The sequence below is a fragment of the Sus scrofa genome, chromosome 15 (assembly GCF_054392235.1).
Source record: "Sus scrofa isolate SSC_HxYL_T2T_F1_AM1 chromosome 15, Sscrofa_HxYL_maternal_Yorkshire_Landrace_v2.0, whole genome shotgun sequence".
Classification (NCBI taxonomy): Eukaryota; Metazoa; Chordata; class Mammalia; order Artiodactyla; family Suidae; genus Sus; species Sus scrofa.
Window position 1 is genome coordinate 84,616,143 of NC_139397.1, and position 25,037 is coordinate 84,641,179.

A 25,037-nucleotide genomic window follows, 5' to 3' on the forward strand; every position below is an offset into this window, starting at 1 on the left:
ACCCATATTTCATGGCAAGACAATATCTTTCTATAATAAAATGGTAATAAAAAGAGTACCAATTATCCCAGTATTTTCTCAAAATAGGTAGACTTTCTTACATGCCTTAATTTTATGTTTTCCTTTGCCCCATACTAAAAGCTCGGCATAATTATCCCTGAACAGGTTGAGCAAGGTCTCCGCAAAATCTGCTCAGGGTGATTATTTAGCTTTTTTTTTGTATTTGCAGAATTTAGCTGAGACTGTTACAAGCGGTTTATCAAAATAAATGCTTGATTGGCTTTAGCAGTTTTTCGTAATTGAAAAAATAAAGAAAAAAGAGTTTTCTAATAAATGGAGGGAGAGAGAGGTTAAATACTTTAATTACTAACTTGCAAAAAGATTTCCATTTGAATATGGAAACAATGTAAAGGGGTCCCTAATTTTTATGGGACTGGAATCACTCCAGAGGATTTAATGATACTGCTGGGCAACTGAAACGGTGCAAGGGAATAATGTGATTTCTAAGCATACTTCCTTAAAATTTAATAGTACTAGGGAATATTTACAATGAGTTATTTTAAAAGGAAAGTTGAATATGCAAATTTGGGGGGGATTTAAGGAAACAGTGATTTAAAAAAAAATGTTCATTTTCTACCTTAAAATGAAAATCAGTTACTTTTGAGTCAACACGCATGTCAAATAGAGAGTTATAGAAGGATTTTCCCGTCAAGGATTGCAAGATATTAACTGAAGAGCTGAGGTAAATATGTCTTCTCCTTTTAAAGCATACTTGACATTTCTGATCTTTGAACTCTGATTTTCACTATTTGTAGGGCTCCTTAGTAAGGTCTTAAGAACTAAAGGTCTTCTTGAGCTCAAATGACCCTCATTGCTTCCTGATCTTAGTCATATTTGGGCACCGTATTGTGGAAAAACTATATTAACTAGATTTAAAGGTTTCAGCCACTTCAGCTCTACAATTGTACCCCCAAACTGGAGATTTCATAAACAAAGGAATCTCCATCCTTCTAAATATCAGTTAATTCCACCTAATCAGATCTATTATCAACTCTAATCCTAACACATAGATTACTAGCATTACAAAGCAGCCATTACTAATTAGCCCTCTTTCCTAATACCAATAGCCCAGAAAAGCCTACCCACATTACTATATTAAAAGAGAGTCTATTCTGAATTGCTGTTTTGTTTGGAAAGGAAGGGGGGAAAAATCTGTGTTCCTTTCCAGCTGGCAGTTTTCCTAAATTAGATTAACTTTTAATTTAAATTAAAAAATTTAAAAGCCTTACACAAAGAGACAGTAATTGCCCATTTGAAACATCCAAAAAAAAAGGTGATTGAAGGGTACAGTAATATGCTTACATGAATAATAAATAATACTTAGCATTTAGATAGAGCTTTCCCCTCATCAAATCACTTCTTTATAAGCATTAACTAATTCATACATTATCCTAGAAAGAAAAGTAAAATTAAATGATAAAATGTTTCCCTAATTCAAAGTTGGGTAAACTGAGGCACAAAGGGGCAATTCTATCATGATGATGACACCTGTGCTTCTGTCAGGCATTTCCTTGTGGGACCTGTATGTGCCATTAAGCTAAATCTGAAATTAATTACTGCCACAGGCACAATGTGGGCTTTGATGAAGATGCATAGGGCAATTCTGATTACCATCTCTGCCAGTGGCTGTGAGGAGTTGCACAAGATACCCAAAATCTTTTTGCCTTAATATCTTAATCTATGAAATGGGAAAAAACACTCATATACTACACACACACACACATACACACACACACACACACACACACACACACACACACGCAATGCCTAGTAAACACTTAAGGAATGGCAGTCATTATTCATTATTAGGAGGAGTTCATAAGACAACTACTAACAGTAAGCTAATGGAAGATTTCAAGTACTCTGACAGGAAATGGAGCCATACTCCTAACTATGTATTCAAACGGAATAAAATAGTCCAAAGCCCTTGGAAAAATATTAATGGCACAACTTCCAGTGTAAAGCTTGATAGTTCACATTATATGCTACTAATGTACTCCCAACGAGTACACATTCATCTCAAATTACTGGTTTTTACCCTTTTTAACAATAAAAAAAACCTCATAGATTCAAGATATTGATTTCACTTTCAGCATCCATTGATGGAGAAAATAATGACTAAGAACTAGAGAACTCTGTGACATCGCTATGACATTTCTAAACAGATGTATGTTTTTATTCTAATCATAAGAGAGTATGGGTATCTGTCTGCCTATCTATTATCTATCTATCTATCTGTCTGTCTATCTATCTATCTATCTATCTATCTATCTATCTATCTATCTATCTATCTATCTATCCTGTAGAACATGCATGTTACAACCACATGTTTGGTGCACATGTGAATTTGAGAAACCCTGGCAGTAAGTCCAAGATTCCTCAGAGGCCAGCAGCCCACAGTATGGGAACCACACTCCTAGTGGCTAAGAAATAACATACTCTTCAACCCTCTCTGTTGCACAGCTGAGATCCACTGGAAAAATTGAGTGGCACGATCAGTTTCCACGTTCTTAAAAATTTTCAAATAGAACTTCATAGACTGAAACTTAGGGCCTTGTAGTGTTTTTAGAGCTGGAAGAGTATTCAGCAATCTTCCGATGTTAAGTCATCCATTTTAAGATGAATAGCACTAAGATCCAGGAAGGCTATATTTTTACCTCCCTCACCACCAGAAAATGGCAGAACTCAATTTTTAAAGTTTTAATTACGACCCACTGTGTGTGTATGGATATATACATATACACACACACATATTAGCTGATGATGTGGGGGACTTCTTTTTAAAAGAAAAGCACTATATAAACTCTCTTTTGTTTTTGTCAGTCCTAACAGATTTGATGCAAAGATGCTCCCTCAAACTCTCAAGCAACGCTCAAATCTTTTATTATAATGGTTCTCTTTTTCTCTTCTTTATCTCCTCAACCTTTTTTCCATCAACACGATCACAAGACAGGGGCACTGGGTACATGTTTGGTTTTTAATACAACTGGTTAAAGATAAAATCCAGTAAGACATGTCAATCACTACAGAGAAAATAAAAAACTTTAAATCTATTTTCATCACACTTATGAATGTGTACATTTTTAAGCTGTTAAATTTTAAATATATTTTCATTTCTCCTCATCTGGAGAATTTACATGGCTGCAAGAAAACCCTGTTGAAATTTTATTTTGGTCTTCATGGAACATAATCTCAACATCTCAGACAGCCTGAAGCATGCTGAATTACATTTACAGCTTCCTCTGGGGCTCTGTGAAGCTCTATTAGTATTGCATATTACACATAAGTTACTTCTAATGCTCTTCCAAGGCTTGTTAAATGCTACACAAACTTTACACTTCATAGTTCTAATGTTTAACTTATCTATCAGTAAATTTGAACCCAAAATTTATCTAGTTGTCCATGTTGGTGATTTCCATTATTATTTCTAAATGAGTTCTTTTTTAAAGAACTAGATTTTGATTAATAGCAGTTACTGATCATGAACATGAAAAGAAATGCCTTGAACCTTTGCCCCAAACATTCAACAAGGTAAAACCAAGGATGTAAAAGGTGGTAGCTTAATAGTTTTATTTAATCTGTGACATTATTAATAGGTACAAACAATCCATTCAAATACTATGTATTAAATGTGACTGTTGCACTTACTGGGAAATTTAAGGAGCAACTAGTAAAACAAAGCTAAAGAGGATGATTCTAACAGGTAAAAACCTTTGTATTTACTTCAGGTTTAGACTATGCTCATTTTTCTTTTTGTAAGGTAAACCTAAATACACTATTTAAAATTAAAAATCCATAATAGTACTCTCTGAATATCTTCCCAACAAACTGCAGTTTAGATTGTGTATATTTTTGATTTGATAAAATTCTGTCCTGAATAACATGCAACCTACAAATCATGATCTTTGAAGAGGAGTAACACTGAAATATCAGTTATTGTGTATCACTGAGGAAATCTTTGCGGCTGAAATACTGACAAAATTTTATTTTCAAACAGGTTTTTATTAAGTTTTTTTTTTTTCTAGAACACTAATCTCATTTAAAACAAAATATATATACATAGCAAATATGCCCAAAGGTATAAACAAACTAATGAAAACGTTCACATTCCTTGAATGTCACAGCAATGGTAGCATCACAGCAGTTGCATTTGGAAGGAGAAAATTTAACATTTTTTCCCTGTCTTCATTGCCTAATATCAATTCAACTATGCAACTATTATACAATTACTCTTAATTTCTATTTAGGCTTAAAATTTCAATCATTTCTATTTCAGGACATTAAGAATATTATGAAAACAATCAGGCTTACCATGGTTATCTGTCAGAAGTAGTTTCTTCAACAATTTATGCCTCATTTTATTTTAGTAGGGAAAGTCTCTCATATCAGGTTATTTCAAAGATACAGAAACAAAACAAAAACAAAGAAGATTAAAAACCCAGACAAGATAGAATCTGGAATTTAAGTGTTTTCAGTAGATTAAAATAATCTTGGTGGAATTATTCAGCCACAATTAAGTACTTGTCAAATGACACTGGGAAAATAAAAATAGTATTCGGTGATCAGTGTAAATTGCATAGAAATGAGATTTTCAGGAATACGGTCTTTTATTTTACCTTAATTTTCAGGTAACTTAACGGTGACATATTTATGGCAAAAGCTTTGTTAAGGAGATAAAAGACCCAAACTATTTGTGAAAAAAAGATGAGCAGTGAACATTGCTTTTCTTCTTATATAAATTGTAGTGAAGAAAAAAAATATATGTTTATAGTTAAGAAAATTAGATATTTCACAGAGCTACATCTAGTCTTGATATAAATTTCTGAGGACTCCTCAATTTAAGTTTTAGTCATTTACTTAAAAGAAAATTATATTTAAGATTCTTTTAATAATTATTTTAAGAAAAAAAGCCACATTTTGACACTGAATCCTATTTGTTTATATATTACAACAGCATAGGTTCCTCAGCTCCTGTGAAGAGATGATGTAGTCATTGAGAATTCTTGAAAAGAAAATTAATATGATGTCATCAGAACATCAGTGCTGAACCTTGAGCACTTCACACAGTTGTTTGATAGACAGGTTAGAAAATTAGAGGGGGGAAAAACCCAAAGAAAACATACTTGTCCTGTAGAAGCTCACACACTACCCTGTGCTCACCATTCCTACTACCAGTAAGAATGATGTCAGTGACAGACCACCCAAACTGGTATTATTTAACCGGTATTAAGTGGTAATTAAGATGATTCCAGTTAAGTTTTAATTTTAAAAAATTAGGTACAAACTTGGTTATTCAATAAAGAGTTGTAGTCATTTGGTGTGTTTCTAGGCGCAGAATATAGCAATTTACTATTGACAAGCACTAACGGACAAGGTCATTTCACAAGTATAGTGTGGACAAAGGTGAACCGGGCAACTGATGAAATCTGTGGCCAAGGCGAAATAGCAATCTCTGAGCCAAATGGTAATAAAGTTACTGAAATGAAGCAATGTAGTTTCTAAACTGAACTGTCATAAAGGAGGATATGGGCTTCAAACGGGCATGTCAGGAGTAATTAAAATATTATTTCTCCTTTTAAAAAAGTTCCAAATGGCTTTAATAGTCTTATCGATTTTTTATTCAAACAGCTAAACGTAAGGTTAGGAGGATGCTGCTGGGTGGACTGTAGGGAAGAGTGGGCAGTGTTCACCTCTGGAGGGAGGGAGGGTAAGTTCTGCAAAGGCGGAAAAAAGGAAAAGAAGGCAGATGTATTAACACACTGGAGACAACGTAGGCTTCCACAGACAAAAGACTATATTGACCCAAAGTAAAAAAAAAATGTTAAAGGGAATCAGATGTTATCTATGATATGAATACATAAAAAGCAATGGCTGCATATAGACCCTTGTTCACAAGGATACAGGAAGTTTCTGGGAGGCAAGATAACCCATGTGGAGTTCTCAAAACAGATTTATTTCTCCTGAAGATTCCAAGGTATTCTCTATACTAGTCTCTCGAATTGTTCCTTTATAGTTGAAATGACTGGGTTGTCTGGTCAAGTACATGTCCACTTTATTCAGGACAGGTGTGACCAATATTGTTAAGTGCCAGCATAAATAAAGCTTTAAGAAAATGCATTTGTTTTGTGTGCCTAACTTTCCCTCACTAGGAGAGACTGAGCTCCTTGCTAACAAGAGATAAAACCTGTTACAGCTACTTTGGGTATCATTTTACTATTCTCATCTTGAAAATAAAGCAGTTCAGATATTTTTATACATATGAATGATTTCCATGAGACATTAGAGACTCAAAGACTTTACAGCTAGAGATAATCAAAAGATCATCAGACCCTGGTGCCTACCTTACCTTAACTAAGAGTGAGAAGCCTCTAAACAGTAGTGAAAAACAGGTTTGAGAAAAAGGACTCTGAAAATGGAGACAGCTGTTCTTTATACATTTTCTTACATGTAAGACTTCATTCATTCTGAGTGCTATGCTGAGGACCCAGCTTCCTCATACAGTCAAATTCCCATTTGCACCACATAACTTGGCCATTGGCAAACACAGCAAAGGAACTCATCCACCTTGGAGTATGCCAGCTGTGCAGACCAAATCCAAATCCAGACACTCCTTAGCAACCAACACACTCCTCTTTGCCTTGAAAACATTCCTAAAGAGTAATATTTAGCCATAAAACCTCCCTTACCTATTCTTTATGTAACCTGCTTTGCCACCAGCTAATTACATGTGATCATCTTTCACTTAATTGAAACTACACTCACATTATTCAATAATTAAATGATTTGCCTAAGGAGAAAATATAAAATGTAAAACAGTACATTTGGAAAGGATAGAAACAAATCACTAGGCACCTAGGCCTCAGGTCAAAGAATCAATGAGACCCTAGTTTCAATATGTAGGATAAAGGCCAAAGGTTTGGAAATTATTACTATTCTTCTTATCCTCTTCAAAGCGTGCTCCCACATTACAAACTACAGCATTCCGCATCCCACTGTGGAGCCCAAGAGGCGATTCTCCATGTGATTGAGGATCTATCTGCACAGGACTTCTGCACAGGAATCTGAGAAACCTCAGATTCCAATGCCCAAGAAGCCACCTCTTGCCAGTACCTGCCTAGCCCCAAGAAGCAAAATAAACATATAACACATGCTTCCAGACTCAAAGCTGGCTTTTCTTCTGATATCTCTGAGCAAAAAAACAGGGTGGTGTTTAAAATGGGCAGGCCAATAAAGTTTATTTTTCTCTCACTTTTGGAAGCTCTAGGAGAAAAGAAAGAAAGAAGGAAGGAAGGAAGGAAGGAAGGAAAGAAAGAAAGAAAGAAAGAAAGAAAGAAAGAAAGAAAGAAAGAAAGAGAAAGAAAGAAAGGAAAAAGAAAGGGGGAAAGAAAGGAGAGGAAGGAATACACTAGCCAGATGTAAACTGTTATTTATATTTATTTTCTCACTGCTTTACAAATGTTAACATATGCTGTCATATGACAGCCCATAAGGAAAATAACATTACAAGTATTAACCAAATAAGGAATGTTCCATTAAAACTAACACACAGTTAACTGCAACTGTTTCTGTACTATGAAGCGAGTGATAAATATTTGTAAAATTTTCCCTTGTGTGCCTGCTACACAAATTTTTAAAATTCTATGCCAAAGTAGTGAGATCAATTATTGTTTCAATAGTAATCATTAGAGGTTTGACAAATAAAACAGTCTCCTGATGCAGAAAGCAATTGTGTCAACAAGCAACCTCCATTTCTTAAGGATAAAAGTCATCCCCACAATTCTCCCAAACTGTGAAATTCCAGACTAGAAGTCTTTGGTCCTTAGAAAGAAATACAAAGTAAAATTTAGCATGGATACCAACAACCCATTAGTGAAAAAGACTAAGATTAAGCAACCCCTGGACTGTCCTTGGTTTATTTCGCTTTTTATTTGGGGAAGGCTAAATGACCTTCCTCCACAGGAAATAAATCTGCATGGAGCTGAAATCACTGGCAATTAATCCACTGACCAAGAGAGTCCTCTCAAGTTGTGGTTTTCGATACACCAAATGCTGGTGGAAATGTGCTTGGGAAAAGCAAGGCAAAGCAAAACCCAGGCAGACACTTGTGCTACTGCTGTAGAACAGAATTGAGTTTAGTCCTGTGCAAGATTTCATGCTGCTTCACTGTGACATAATATTGTCAGCTAAATGAAAGGTTTTATTTAGCACCAATTTTAACAAAACCCAATGTTTAACTTATGACACAACAGGGATTTGGAGGTCTTCCTCATCACCTTAAAAGGAAGTAATCCAGAATCCAGCATGAGAGGAAGGTGTTATTTCATCTTATATGGTTCCCGCCCTCACCCCAGGTAATAACTTATTTATTGGTAAAATAAAGACTTACAGCATTAGCTAAAGAGACACAATTACAAGATTACATGCAGTCAGTGTTCAACTGTACACAATGGTTTGTCTGACTACAGAGAATCATGTTTCCAATCTTTTCACTTCATACAAACTCTTTACTGCTTCACTAAAACTAAAACCTACACACTTGTGAGCATGCATGGGCACGCGCACACACGCACACCATGAGAAAAAAAAGAGCATTCAATTTTAACCACAGAGCAGCAATAAAATCAAATACCCTTTCTACACCAAAGGCATTGCCTAGATTAGAAGACGCTTGCCAATTCTCAAAGCAAGTCCAGTTACCATAACAAATGTACATTTTACCAGCCTTGAAATTCTAATTGTGTTTAATACAGTTTCATGTTGCAAAGTACAAAATCAATACCATTTGTCCAGCAGATAGGAAAAATGGAATCTATAAACGCCTCTTATTGAGTAATTAAACACCTATTATTGTCATGGGTAGTGAAACAATGAATATGATAAGATAAATTTTTGCAAGAAAATACTGCAGTGATTAATACCTCCCTGCGTATTAAATAAAAATGACTGCCTTTTGTGCAGAACTGCTGGCAGAAGAACGGGGATGCAAGAAGTAGTTGCCAGTGCCACAATAACAGGCTAACCTTGAACTGAACTCCTTTCCTCAAGAAATTAAATGCTGTAGCAGGACTTTAAATCCCCCCACTTAGAGCTCATTTGTGCGCCATGTAACCTGCAGTTCCTGAAAAGAACTCATTATCTTCAAAAAGAGAATCCCTTTATAATTTCTTTATGAATGTGTATATTGTTTCTACAAAAAAAAAGTATTTCAATGTCCAAAAAGGATAAGAATATTAACAGTGTAAGCAAGGCAAAGAGACTTGTACCAATCAGATACCATTTCTACTTCCAGGAATTCAAGGGCAGAATGCAATCTGTTATGGAAAACTGAACATTAGATTGAGAATGAGGTTAGAGGAAATGCATATTTAGAAAAAGAGATTAATCTGTTAGACTGATGCTAACGGCCCTGGTTATTTTGTTGCTAGAGTTCCTGTATCTTTCCAAGTCTCTGTCTCTTTCTTTCCCTCATTCCACAGCCCCACCCCCGGACACACACACACACACACACACACACACACACACACACACACACAAACACCCCCCACCACCACATGGTTCCTCCATCATAGCTTTGACTCTTTTTTTTTTTCTAACTTAAGAATGATGCACCAGGAACCACTACAAAGTACAAAAGATGAATCTATGGATGTGACACTTGTAAAGGGTAACCCTATTTCACAAGTGAGATGGGACAAAAAAGAAAGAAAAAAGGCCACTGAAGCAATAACTGCTCACTGAATTACCATTAAATTGTAAGATTTACAATCCAATGTACAGTAAGTGCATATCTAATGGAGTTTGTCCTCTAAAAGAATATAAAGTGAATCTTTGCAGCATAAGATGTGCGTAGGTGATGTATGTTTCTTTTAATCCAGTTTTTTTAATTAAAGACAAAAAAAAGTTCAAAACGTACAAAAAAGAACACATTGATGCAATACCAGCAAAACCTGAGGTAAACTTAGAAGCTTCGCTAATTTTAAATGCACTTTATGTTAACTATTCTCATTTTCTATCAAACTGAATTCATTCCTCCAAAGACACAAGTAAGACATATAATCAAGTAAGTATAGGAAAACAGAGGTCATGCTATCTTTCACACAGGATTAGTACATGAACAGTTAACTTTCTTCAATCATTTGTTAAATTAAAAAAAAAAATCCTGAGTCCAAATGATTGGTTATAAATCGCTATATTTTTGCTGAAGGGACAAAAATAAGAGAGTTTATTAGTAGTATGGAGTTACTTAATAAAGACAAATAAATTTTTATGTTGACAACATAGACAGAATTCAAATATACTAATGTAATCAAATATCAACAATATTACGACTATGTTCACTTTTATTAACACAAACAACCCCCAAAAAGGAATTTAATATTTTGGAGCAAAATCACTTAAAATACTCTAATTAATTCTTTAATAACTATTAAAAGCAAATTCTAATCATCATTCCCTTTCTAAAGTAAACATTCATAAAATAATTCCCATTTTCCATCTCGTGACAAACACTTTATAAAACATATCATCTCATGGATAATATTTTAGCAAAAGCTTTCTGGAAGAGGAAAGTTAATAACAAGGTAGCTAAAGTAATATTATTGGAAGACTTATTTTATTTAGATAAATAGGGTTTTTTGAAGGTAGTATCTCAGAATTCGCTGTCCTTGAATTAAGTAATATATAAAACTATTACACCGATTCTGCAAACCTATGCTTTGCTCTTCTCACCTCTCCCCCACATGATCTGAATTTTATTTTAAAGGATTAACAAGTAACACATATGATCGGCAATGATATCCTTGTTCTTTTAAACCTTAGTGAATCAAGCTCGCTAAAGGTGAAATAGTGGAATTATCAGTACAAGTGGCTGTGTCATCAGAGCCTTCAGAAAGGTGCTGTATAGAAATGCCTAAATAAACAGCAGCATAAAGGATTTCATAGGTGAGATATATGCACACACATCTCTCTTTCACACACACACACACACACACACACACACACACACAGCCTGCCTCTGGTTATTAAAAATATAAAATAGATTCACTACTGTATAGAAACCAAAAGGTATATTTGCGATCCTCCCCACTTTAATTTTAACTTCAATGCTAGTGTAAATGATGTACCGTTTTCTGCCCCCCTTGCCAAGATACATGAAAGATTATCTTAAAAATCCATTGGTTAAAGCCCCTCTCTATGCTACAGTGAGCCGGAGAATTTCCAGCATCTGATGAAGACCAGTGGACCACCTGATACTTTTGCAGCAGGGTGATAAAATTAAAGGATAGCTTTGATTTGCTTGAAGGATTACTTCCCTTACTTAATTGTTTAAAGTGCACAGAATTAACACAAAGAGGGGGGAAAGGAGAAAATTAAGAAGGTGACTGCAGAGCCTGAGCTAATTGCAAACTGATTAGATTGTGCCATGCACGAGCTCTCCCTCCGTTACATACCATCACCAGCTCTGGTCTTTTCCACCCTGCTGCTGCAGCAAACAAGCTGATTTGCTAACAAAGTGGTCAGCTCGGGCACTCGCACAGCAGCTCACGGGGTCCACAGACGGCTGCTCTCCATGTAGAGAATCTCGAGCTCCATTTTCCAATCTGATTACACGGCTCCTTGTTCCAGCAGCCTTAAACCTTCATGGCAGTTTACCAACATTTTCATCACTTTTTTCTTTTACAAAGCAAAAGAACTGATAAGCTCTCAGGTACCCAGGATTTCAGAGTCAATGGCTGGCCAGCAGCCAGCATTCCCTCACCACACAACTGTTTCGGGCCACACTGCATAAAGCAGAAAGGATTTACCAGACAGAGCAGAACTATTCGAATTTTGCCATGTATACAAGGAAGCAGCATGTTTCTGTCCTTACAGATGTTGACTGTTGTGTCTAATCGCATCTAGGAAATAGAGAGACCTAATAAGTAACCTGCCTGTCCCAGCCTCCATTTAAAAAAAAAAAAAAAAGGCACTGCAAAGCAAACCAATGAGCATAAGCCCATGAATTCACTATTCCCCTAACTGAGGTGCTCAGAGACTCTGTCTGGTAAATGCAAAGCACTAATAACTGGTTTTGAAAGTCCTGGTCTGATTATCTGGACCAATTACCTCAATAACTGAAAATAATCCTAGTGACTTTTTTCATTATAAAATCTCAAATTTTGTGGACAACACAAAATACCTGATTAGCATCTTCAAACTTGGCAACCCCCTAGTACTTTAAAAAAGACAAACCAAAAGACACAGAAATGAAGTCCAAAATTTGTCATTTGAAGCCACTTCATGAGAATTCATTTGACTCCTTTTAATGCCCAGAAATCATATCATGCAGTTAGCAGGAGTTTCACCATAATACATCCACATTCAGAAGTTTAAAACAACGACTGCTGTAACATTTCAAGTAGAACACCTATGCACAGACTTTTCCTCCTATATAATATTTTAAAAATTCATTCTTACCTACAGCCCATGGGCCTAAAGTGCAAAATAAATATGGGCCCCAAATACGAAGTTTATAATGAAATAATGTAAATGTTCACTCACTGTATGCTTCCATTCAACCAAAAAACAATAAACAAAAAATAATAGAGCCTCCTTTAATCATGGCCAATAACTTTCTAACAAAAATGAAGAAAACTGGCTTTTAACAGCTGTGGCTCTTCCTGTTCATTTTTGCATAATATTGATCTATAATAAAGGGTGTGGAAGGGGAGGGGATGGAGAGCAGGCTACAGTTATGGGAAAATTGTACAACTCTAATTACAAGATGCCTCAGTACCACTGCTCGCCAGCTTACTGACCCTCTGTATCTCGGAGTCATTAGCTGGAGTCCCAGCCCTGCCTCCAGGAGGGGGGATTTGAACCCATACCGCCAAAGTGGGGATATTCGAGATTTTGAGCTTGCCAGACAGAGGGGTCATTCCTCCTTGCTGATGAGGAAGACGCTTGTCCCCTGGGGAGGGGAAAACTGGATGAGTGACTGTTGCAAGATTCAGGCAATCGACGTGCTGCTGACTCAGGAATGGACTCTGACAGCCACCCTGCTTCAGCCAAGCCACTCTGAGTGGGAGTGATTTTAGGGCAGCGGCATTGACAGGTACACACAAAAGTTAGGGGAGAATGGAAGAAAGAGGAAAGAGGGAGGAAGGAGCAAATGCAACATCAACTCCTTCTCAAGAAACATGCTCACCAGAAATAAACATTTTTCCTTAGTGCGGGTAGATATTACCCAACAGATAAAATATTTGTTTTTTTTAATATTGTATTTGTGGATGTCCATGTTTAGAACACCCACAGCATTTCTGAACAGATTTTAAAGGAGGACATGCATTTTAAAAACCAACAGACTAGGCTGGGTACACATGCACAACACTGCAAAACTCTATAAAACTCATAGAAAGTATACACATCCACCCATGTATGTATTTGCATGTGGGTGGTATTCTGCATAAATGACTGTCAACTTAAAATGCCATTCTCTAATTTATATGCAAATTCTATCTCTGGTAAAATAAAAACATATTTTAAGCAGCTTATAGTGCCAACACATTATTCCCATGAATGATTCCTAGTAAACTATTTATGCCAACTGTGGGTTTTTTTTTTTTTTATGATTTATTGGAATGGTGAACGAAACCACTTAAACTATAGTTGTCTGTATGAATCAGTAATTTTCATGTTTCTAATTAAAATGTAAACAGCGTAATGAAGACATCAAGTTTTTAGGCAAATGTCTCTTCCAGTGCCACTTGGGGTATGGTAATTACTGGAGCAGATCTATGGATGTTTCTGAATCCCCTACAAGTCCAGATTAAAAGCATTACTGCTAAACCTGGCTTTTTACACCAGGGAATTGTGTACTCTAACCCATTCCCAGTTTGCTTACAGATGCACATTGGCACCACCTTTAGAACCTGGCCATTAAAAAAAAAAAAAATCAAAATGGAAAATAACAAAGTAATTTATATTTAAAATGTTGATTATAAGACATTTACTGGCAATCAAAATGCTGGAACTAGGTCTACTCTGATGCGATTCCCTGCCATTAGCTTCTTGGAGAAAAAAGGAAAAAGAAAAAGAAGGAAAGAAAAGAAAAGCAATAGCCAAACAGTGTCTATTCTAAATTTTTAGAGCCCAGGTCTGGGATGAGGGGTGGAAAGATAAGCTGACTCCAGATTCAAAGATAACATTCATTTCCTAGATTTATTTTGTTTCAGTGAACAATTTAAATGAAGTTCACAATATACAAAACAGCAACATTTTAAAATAATATATAATCCATGGAATAAAAGTATGTCATTTTCCCCTCTCATATTCAAGAATGTAAAAGTGCCTTTGATATGAAGCTGTAATCTGTTTTCATTTTTATTTCGGCATCTATTTCTCTCAAATTCGTCAAAATTTATCCTAAAGCAAATGACCTCTTACTCGTGCTGAAGAAATACATCACCTCTTCTGCCTACAACTGTTAATTGAACTTCTCTCTGAAGCCTATTTTTCCAAGTTAACCAGTCTGCTTGCTTTACATATTTACTACCTAGCACTTGAACAGTTCTTTAAAAAAAAAAAAAAAAAAAAAAAAAAAAGATAATTCTGTACCACCCCTCCCTCCACACACCCCTTAGAACTCCTGCAGCCACAGTTGCAGCTGAGTAGTTATGGCTGAAATCTGCAGTGATATGAAAAGTCTAAAATGCAGGATAAAAGGAGGATTCTCCTTCCCCCCTCCCACCCCCACCTCTGGACTCAAAGTCCACAGACTGACTGATATGGCCAATTTTCATATTATTTTTACATAAATGCTAGACAAGCATGTTGCTAAGGTTGGCTGTGGAATTGAAAATGGGTAAGAAATGTGAGTGTGGGGGGGTGATGTGAGGCAGAGAAAGAGAGCAATTTCTGCACTGTTATTTTTTATTACTAAAGTAATGCACACAAATAAATGTAGATCCACCATCCTGGGGTCAGAGGGAATGTTTAATCTAAAAGTGTTTTCTACCACTTTTCCATCTAAAAACATATCAGCTTTTTTCTTTTTCTTTTTTTCTGATTTGGGCATACAGACACAGTATGTTGGGGTGGGATATGGAGAGAGAGAGAGGATCTGAATGAGGTATATATATATATATATTTTTGGTGATGTTTAAATTTTTCTGAACACTCTGGGGGTTTTCCAAGGGAAAGAAAGCTGATTAAACAAGGCCAAGTGTTTTGTCGGCTTAAGGGTGATATCATAGTTGTGTTCAATATCAGAAGTGTTGCGAGTACAGGCATCATTTCTATTCGCTTTGTGCCAGAAAGGTAAACACTGGATTGCATTGTGGATTAAAACAATAAGAAATCCCTTTCCTCTCAGGCTTTCAAGGCCGTGTTAATCGGGTGTAATTTTTAATGAACACTAGCTGCTTGGTACTCATTCAAGACATTTCATTAGAAGGTTATTCATTTAAAAATCAACGTTTCAACCATATCAAGCTGTAACCTTTCTTGAAATGTAAATGAATGGTTTAAATGAGAAGATTAATAAAGAAGGGATGTTCCAATTCCAAGCATGGCATGCTATGTATTTTTAAATTTGTCTATGCCAGATGCTGTCAGTCAGAACAAAAAACTGTCCAAGCAGACAATCTGTGCGTCTGAATGTTGATCATGTTGGAAAGTACAGGGGGGAGGGGGGGGAGTGTGTCAAGGATTCATGGTCCTTCATCTTTGCAGTAGAGCAAACACGTCTCTCAGTATAGCGACAGACAGCTGCTTCCACTTTCTAATGTGCCCTAACTTAGATCACTGAAAGAATTGTCAGCACTCAGAGAAACACACAAAGATAACACAGCCAGCTGCCATGGAGGGGAAAACAGCACAGCTCAGAAGAAATGGGATTTGTTCCATTTGCATGATGCGGCCTCCCCTGGGCCCCTTTCTTTCAAATCCAAAGCACAAAAGACAACACTTAACATATTTGCTTAAAGATGACAACCTCATGTTGATTTCATTTGGATGTAACAGTGTCAGGATTACAGATATAAGAATATATTATATCTGTAACAGAGACTGACAAATGTACCCATCAGTGGAACTGTCTGATTCATCTGCTTATACAGCCATTTTACCATCCCAAGGGTGCCATCTAAGTAGTAACTTTAGAAGACTGAAGGTCTAATTTTATTACACCACATTTCAACCTACTAAACAATATTATTTCTAAAATAGATCATTTTTATTGGAAGTCTCCCTGATGAAAAATCCAGTAGACACCAGAGAATTTATGAACTGTATGGGTCCTTTGAACTCAATATACTGCCCATTTTAAACAACTTTTCTTGCTGTATGGCAAAATCCCAGTGTCAAATAAGTGAAAGTTAGAGCAAAGATGTATGTTGTGAATATCTAAGTACATTGATACACTAAACAGATTTTATAGATAGAGAGATGGGGAGAGAAAGAGATTGATTGATTATATGGACAACTAGAAAATCAGGTCCTACCTGGTACATTTGAATAAATTCTTTGTAACCACTTACTTCTGTCTATTCCATTATATGTCTCCTCTCAATATAACATCCATACTTCAATAGCAACTATATGAATAATCACTGTCTGTCAGTATCTTTTGGACATATACTCAATCTGATTTCCAGTATTCTTTAAGGTAGAGAGTAAGACCAGAGAATGATTTAAAGTTAAACTGGCTAGCCTCTAGTCATTATCATATGGACAGCTTAGAAAAAAAAAAAGATTCTGATCTGAAGCCTATACACTTTGACAAATCTTTATTCTGTATGACTTTATGGATTTTTGACTTTATGTTTTAAGAAAATAAAAAGATCTCACAGGATGTGACTGAACTGGTTTATTTACATTGACATTACTCCAATTTAGATTTGCTTGATTGGAATTATGGGGGCAAGAATGGAGACATGAGGAACAGGTAGAGAGGAGACCACCATTGTCTTCACGTGTGCAGTATACACCCTGACAAACACACACAAACACACACATAAATGCCTGGGCGACAGTCAGCCCCACCAACTGACTTCCCATAATAAATGCTGGCTCCCTATGCTCCTGCTTTGTCCAAAGGAACACTCTACTGCATGTTGCTATTTACTGGCAACAGTATAATTCACTCATTTGGTCTTGTTTTATAAAATAGAGTTAACTGCTATATGTGAAATTTCTGCACAGCAGATGGTTACCAATCATTATTTTCCATTTGTTTAGTTTCTAGTAAGACCAAGAGAAACTGTGGAATAGTGATGCAAAGAAAACTAGCAGCCTGCATGCTAACCCAATCAGTGCCAGAAGACACGTTAAAAAATTATTTTTATCACACAGTAGATCAAAGCTAAATATAATTTTCAGGGATGGGGACACTATGCACCTCACCCTCATCCATACAGGAAATGCCATTTAACATTTTATTTTTTAGTATGAAATCCTCTAAGATTTAGCCTCTCAATATTTTAAAAGTGACCAAAGTTTCAGAAACAACTTATTATCATCATTAACGTTTGTCATCACCCACACGGAAATCACTTTCTTTACCTCTAAGTGGCCCAGTTGTCCAACAGAAAATGGGAAATAGGAGCCATTTGTGGACAAGTGCACATGCACAGAAAATTAAGCTGTAAATATCTGGACTGGGTTATTACTGGAATCTGGAAACATCTGGGGCTAGAGAACAAGCCAAGCCCCATCTCCACAATATCCAGGTAATTGCTTAAATGATTTATACCTTACTATTTCTATTAAAAATGTCTTTAAAGAGAAACATTTGTAGGCTTGGTTCTGCAATAAAAACTGGTATCTGATTTCACTTGTACAAAATCTTGTGAAAGATGCTACATTTCTTCAAGGACATGTGCATGGCAAAACTAAGCCCTGGACAAAGACTGGAGTGCTAAAAGAAGGCGTGGTCAGTCATTCAAAAAAAAAACAATCATATCAGGCAAGCCAATTTTAAGTGGCTGATTTGTGATTAGTTTTCATTCTAATCCAAAGAATCCATTTAAAACATTCTCTTCATGCACATATGACAAATATAGTCAAGTCATTTTAAGGTGAACTATACCTCAATATCCATTCTCAATTTCAGTTTTCACTAATTTCATAAATCTTGTTTACTGAGTCTTTAACTGAATATTGTGCCAAATCTATCATGTAAGGGACAAATCAGTACCACCTCTCAGACAGACCTAGGCCACCTAGTTAAGAATTTGGAGAGAATTAAATTGGCTCACCTCGATGGTGTCTGTATGGAGCTACTAACTGTCCCATTCAGAATGAAAGAGCTATCTGTGCTGTTAACTGTTTTGCAGGTTTCTCTTCTGAATACTCACACACACACACACACACACACGGCTATAGTCTATGTTTTATTTCAGAATTTAAATGAAGAGGGCAATTCTAGCTTCATATTCTAAAAGAATTGCTATTCTAGACCTAACAAAAAATTCAATGATTGACAGCTATCAACTATGCTATGAAGGCAAGGCAAAAAAAAAAAAATCAGCAACAACTATTAATCACTGACTTAGCAATGATTCAGCAATTTACATTACTACCTTTTCATAGAAAAAAACACCCTATTTTTTTCTATGCGAGAACCAAAGGAAAATATCTGGTGTTTTAGATGTGAAGAATCTTTATGGATATTTTTATTTAATTTGAAACCCCACAACTTTCTGATTAGAATCAGGTAGAATTTTAAGCTTATGTCTTTTAAATCCTTCCTTGATCTAGTTTGGTTGTTGGCAAGACACCATCACAAAGGCTTTACAATTCATAGTCCTTACTCTCAATCTCATGGATTTCAACTTACAGTTAAGCAATTTTAACTTGCTTGAAGAGTACTGAATGGTTTCCGGAAAAAAACCAGAAAAGCTGATTTAACAAAGGAACTAAACAGATTAGTGCAGTCAAACTGCAAAAATGCTCTTATTACTTTTAACCTATTGTTTCACAATCTTTATTATTTTGCCTATAATGTACTATGTACTTCTTCACTATTAAAACTCTTTGCTGAAGATACAATGTTTTCATGCAATTGACTAAACATTTGTCCACTGTGGCTCACTTAACAGTATATTTTGCAATAATTCAGGTTCAACAATCAGTATTGCAGATATCTTCTTCTACATGGAGTGTGTGAGATCAACCTAGATTTCAATATGAAGTGGTAAGATAGCACCTAGGAAAGAGCCCAAATTGGAATAAAACTAGTAAGCTTTCTGTACAGGTTATAGGTTTCCTTGGTAAAATTGTGATTTTAGAAGTAGGACAAATAGAGCCTTTGTTTTTTCTGAGTTCTTTTAGGAAGCAATATGAACAAGTGCTTTTCCCTGGTACATCTATCTTTAGGTTCAAATACGCAAATATAAAATAGAAATTTTGTAAAATACTGTTGACTAACACATTACAATTTCAACATTTGATCAAAATGAATTTGTCTTAGAAAGTTTTGTAACATGCTATATGTTGTAACATTAGTGACAGGTTTAAGAAAGAAACTGACCCTTCTACAAACACACCAACCCAGCTGGTAATGCATTTGAACCACCAGAAGACAGGGTCATTGGGTGTAACCCCAGCTAAATTGTTTACTGCTCAGTATTTAGTACAAAATAAATTAATAGTGTCAGACACTAAAGATGAAACAAAAATATGTCAATTAAAGTGTTAACCAAAGATATTCACTAACTACAGAGTCAATGAAAGTTCTATCAACTGCAGATCGGCTAGTTTGCAAATCACATCTTATCACTCTAAGTACCTCATGTTCCCAAGAAAATCAGTTTTGAGTACTGCCAGGCACATATTTGCACACTGCCTATTGGAGAAAGGACAAAATAGAAAGAAATACCTTAGGAGGTGCTAGTTTCTCATGTTCAACCAAAGGCTGAATAACCAAGTGTCAGTTAACCCTATATTGGCAAGAAGTTGATTTGGCAGTCCCCATGTCTACTATTTTATGATTCTATACCCTCAAATTGTTCTGACTACAAACATAAAAGGAACAATATTTAAATACATGAAGTATAGTGATTTGAAGCCATGTGTTACTGCCTATAATCTAAATAGGTTATACAGATTTTTGTTAGAATTATAATGTTCTGTTTTTATAAAATAGTTTAAATATTCTCCTCTCCAGAGAAAAGAAAATAGAATAAATTACTGTAAGCTCTTTTCTAGGTATATAATTATAAAACTATTTTCAGGATTTTAAGATTATAAAGGCTTTCTTTGGTAATTAAATTATATAGAGAATATAGATATTTCATGTTCAAATGAAATACACAATTTTAATTTTTCCATTACTTAAAAATACTTTTAAAACCTTCCACTTTTAAAAGTAACATTAATAATGGATTAACCAAGTGACAGCCTCCTACACTTTTATCAATTTATTTCACCAAATATTTACTGAACACTTATTATAGGTCTGCATGGTACACACATGTTGAGGATATTAAAAATAAAAAATGGATTAGATATAGTTGTTCTCAAGGAGCTTACAGTTTCATAAACTGGAAAGAAAAATGCCCAGCAATTTTTAGAGGAAGAAAGATGATGGCAAATGATGGAAAGACTTTTTTTTTAAAGTGCTTAGGGAATATCAAGCAGATGTTGAAATGGATCCTGATTAGAGTGCCTCAAGAAGTTTTCATAGATGATGCAACATTTGAGCTAGATGTCAAAGGTATAGCAGGCTTTCAACAGGAGGAGGAAAAGAGCATTCCAGGGAGTAAAAAGAAGTTGAACAAAGATTGGTTAGGTATAAAGTAAAGATGGAGTTGCTTCCAGTTTGATAAACATCCAACTTTCATACTGATCTACAATTCTGACACATTTCTAAAAGGATTTGAAGTCCCTAACTCCATTACTGCTTAAGTTAATCTGCTTGTCAGTCTATTTACATCTCTTATAGAGAAAAAGCATCGGCTAACTAATACTCATCAACGCTCAAGATATTAGAACTGCTGACACATTTGCTTGCAACCAATTAGTAAGCATATTTAATGAATGGTTTCCATCCCTCCTGAAGGGCTTAACAAAGTGATAAATGATCCTTAAGCTTCCTTCATTATTTCCAACGCAATTTCTGGAGTTTCTTAAAGAGAAACAAGAATCTTCGCATTCAGCCACAGGCCACTAGAAAGGTTCCAAGTTACTCAAGCTCACTAGTCAATGACCAAGCAGTCACGGATTATATAGAACTGGGAAAAAAATCTTAACAGCGATTGAATTAACTCTCTCTATAACAAAGTAAACTGAGGCTCAGAGAGGTTGAGGAACTAACCCAAGGTCACCTATATGACAGACTGTTGGCACCTGCTGGCACTTTTCTTCATCACTGACACTTTTCTGAGATACTTTTACCAGCAAGGTGTTGTTGAACTTTAGCCAGAGAGTAAACTATCTCTAGTACATATTGTTAGTACATTCAATTCTAGATAGCTCTAAGAGTTCCCATAATGGCACAGTGGAAACGAATGTGACTAGGAACCATGAGGTTGTGGGTTCGATCCCTGGCCTCGCTCAGTGGGTTAAGGATCTGGCATTGCCGTGAGCTATGATGTAGGTTGCAGTGTGGCTCGGATCTGGCGTTGCTGTGGCTCTGGTGTAGGCCGGCTGCAACAGCTCCGATTAGATCCCTAGCCTGGGAACCTCCATATGTGGCAGGTGTGGCCCTAAAAAGACAAAATATAACAATAAATAAATAGATAGCTCTAAAAGTTTGAACCAAGAAGAATGATAGTTTTAAAACAGCAAGATCTCATGAAATGTGAAAAATTTTTGCTTCAGAGAAATGATTCCCAATCCTAACATTACATTAGAATCACAGGGGGAGAAAAAATAAATTTGTCATCACCTTAAATTTTCATTTAACTGGACTGAGGTAGGGGTTTGGCAAGTTTTTTTGGTTTTGTTTTTGGTCATTAAAGTACAGCTAGCATTTATAGGGTAGATACAAAACTTATCATTAAACTTTGCTAGAATCAAATCACATATCTATCTACTTTAATGACCTGACCTCCTATGAGGGCAATAAATGTATCATTTTCCAAGGGAAGTCTTAAAAAAGATAGACCCCCATCCTCAATAGATTTTCTTCTATACTTCATCTGAGGCATAACCGAAATGAGTACGTGAGGGGGAAAAAAAAATCTAAGAGTAATACGAATCATCTTTGAAGGCATGTATATTTTTTTACACATTCTTTAAGTTATAAGGAAGAAAAGGGGGAAACAGTTCTTTTAATTTTGGTGGTTACAAATCCTATATATCCAAGATTGGGCATAGAACCTAACACTTTTAAAAAGGAGAACATAATTTGTTTAGATTATAGTGCTGTGTGCTAATTAACATGCACTAGTCACTAATTCCTAAAAAATGATGTTTTGTCACAATTATATTAGGATTTAATTTTTTAATTGCTAAATCATTTTTAGCAACAGCCACATGAAAAAAGTCCTTCCCCTTAGTTTCCTCAACAACTTCCCTAATTTCTTTTGCCTTTGGCTATTTTCTCACTCCTATAAGTTGTCTTTCACCTTTTGTCTGTGCCAAAAAATGCTGCTACACTTTCCTCCTAAAACAGTCCAATTTCCTCTTAATTAATTCAAACTACCACCTCATGCTCTAAATGTCATATTCCAGTGGCTCAAGTGAAATTTGATTTTCCAGTTGATCAAGTAATAAGCAGCCCTATAGATAAATAATTAAATAAAAGGAAAAAATCTAAACCCATCAAAATAGTACATAGGTATGGGTAAGAATGAATTCCAGGAGCAGAAGGATGGATGAGAGAGAAAGATTTCTAGCCAGTTTGCAAATATCAAAACAGATAGAAAACCATTCCACCACTGGCCTCAAGCACAAGGATACCAGCAGAGTTGGCGACTGGAATTTACAGATAAATAAATATTTTTAAAATATTTTTAAAATATGTATTTAGGTACATGTATGCCTAACAGTTATACATAAGCAATACCTCCAAGATGGTAGCTTAGTAGCAGTGACATTTTGATTTCAAAGGAGAGTAAATTTCAAGGAAATAGAATTATATTAGGGTAAAATTGGGGATTTTGGTTCATCATTATGAACAAAACCATACCATATGTTGTGCTCTTCTCACTAGGTATTTTAAAAAATAAACAATAAAAAAGAGTTTCCTATAAGGTCTTTTTACTTTGATGCTAAAACAAAATAAAACAAGGCAAAAAAAAAATAAAATTAATGTACTGTATGCACTCATTGAGGACTGATTAAAAGAAAACAGTATAATAAAGAACTTTCAATATTGACTTTTTCCTAATACTTTAACTGCTTAAATATTACTGATAGATATTTCAGATGCATAGTAAAAAAAAAAAAAACAAAAAAAAACCAAGAAATAACAACTCCAAAGGGATTTTTTATATGTATAGACAGACTTCTTCTCCTTCTAGAAAGATACCACTTAGTCTAAACATCTGTATCTGAAGAAAATTATTTAGTCTTACTATCTTACCATCCATAAGTAAATTCCTATTGATGGTTAGTTGATTGGTATTCTTAGAATTACATAAAACATATTTTTCCAATTAGGGAACACTTATCATATTCTTGATACATTTAAAATCTTCTCATTGAAAGAATAAGCATTGTTCATGTTGGCACATAAAATTCCTTCTAGTTGGTTATATAAGGATTCAGGCCATGCAGAATTCCAATGTCTACATTTGGGTCATATCAGTATTCCCCTCAAAAAAACGTTGCTTAATTTTCTGCATAATGCAAACTAAAATCTCTCTTTAAAGAACTTTATACCAACACTACTGGAGTAAGATACCACAGTAAGGGTGGGGGGTGGGGGGAATTAAACCCACATCTTTTGTAAGTTGGGCCTAAAATTGACTCCAGATTTGTGACTCATGAACAGAAAGTCAGTTTTAATATAGACATGCTTTAAAAAGTAAAAATGGCTATTATTCTTAACAAGTTACATATTGAGTATTATTCTTTAAAAATGACTCATAAAATATCTTTTTAAGTACTTAAAGTCATGATTATGTTCTACTCTTTTACCTCTGCTTGAATTGCAATTTTTCATTTTCCAGGAAAGGATACATTTTCCAACTAACCCTGTTAACCTAATTACTCATAAAGAAATACCAAAAGCGTCCCTGACATCAGTACCTTTACAAAGAAATGTATCTGTGCACACACACAAGAGCATCTTTCATTTAGATTATCAAAACTGTAATTTTTATGTAAAAGATTCTTTTAGATCCATAGAATTCCTGGCACAAGCACTTAAAGTTTGCAAACAGTAAGACTGTCCTATCCATATCCTTATTTCTTCATATATTTAAATTCAAAAGTATTAACTATTAAGCTTAAAAGACTAATAGTGTTCTGTTTATTTAATGGTATTTGATCTTAAATGAGTATTATATTGAAAATACTTTCAATCTTAAAGGAACATTTTATCCTACTCAGAATAATTATCTTGTAAGATTAAAATCAGTGAATCATACCTAACTAAGATCTAAAATTTAGCATCATTCAGGTATGTGATCTAAGAGAAAGAATTTATAATCTTAACTTCAATTTGAAATGGAAAGGGAGAAGCGAATAGAAGGACAATAAAACAATATTTTGGACATAATGATGCCACATATTTACACAGATTCCTAGTTTAATCCTTTTTAAAGCCAAACCTTTAATATGAAAACATAACATACTAAAAGGTAGGAGTACAGTGGGGAAAGAATGTTTCCAATTTAAATTATACTACACAATCTGTAGATAGGTTATACAACGTAGAACATTAAAAAATATGCATGTGGCTAACTACCCCTTTAAAAATTCAAGTTTGCAATGCCTTTAATGCAAAAGATTCCTAAACTGTGGGATGAATTTATAATTAAATAGGACAGTGTTGTAATAGTTATTTCCAAGCCTCCTCTCATTAAAGTACATGTCAACTGAGAGAG

The 25,037-nt window shown here is 35.1% G+C and overlaps 1 protein-coding gene across 3 annotated transcripts in view; it reads right to left on the minus strand.

Moving 5' to 3' along the window:
* The window catches only part of FIGN (fidgetin, microtubule severing factor), a 131,436-nt gene that overhangs the window by 97,967 nt on the left and 8,432 nt on the right, over nucleotides 1-25,037 (minus strand). The window contains exon 1 of one of the 3 annotated variants that reach the window (XM_084999254.1): nucleotides 11,511-11,832. The exons of the other annotated variants lie outside the window; for them this stretch is intronic. The gene's annotated coding sequence lies outside the window, so the exon portion shown is untranslated. Of the gene's footprint in view, nucleotides 1-11,510; nucleotides 11,833-25,037 lie in introns of those variants that run through there. 3 annotated transcript variants of the gene reach the window in all.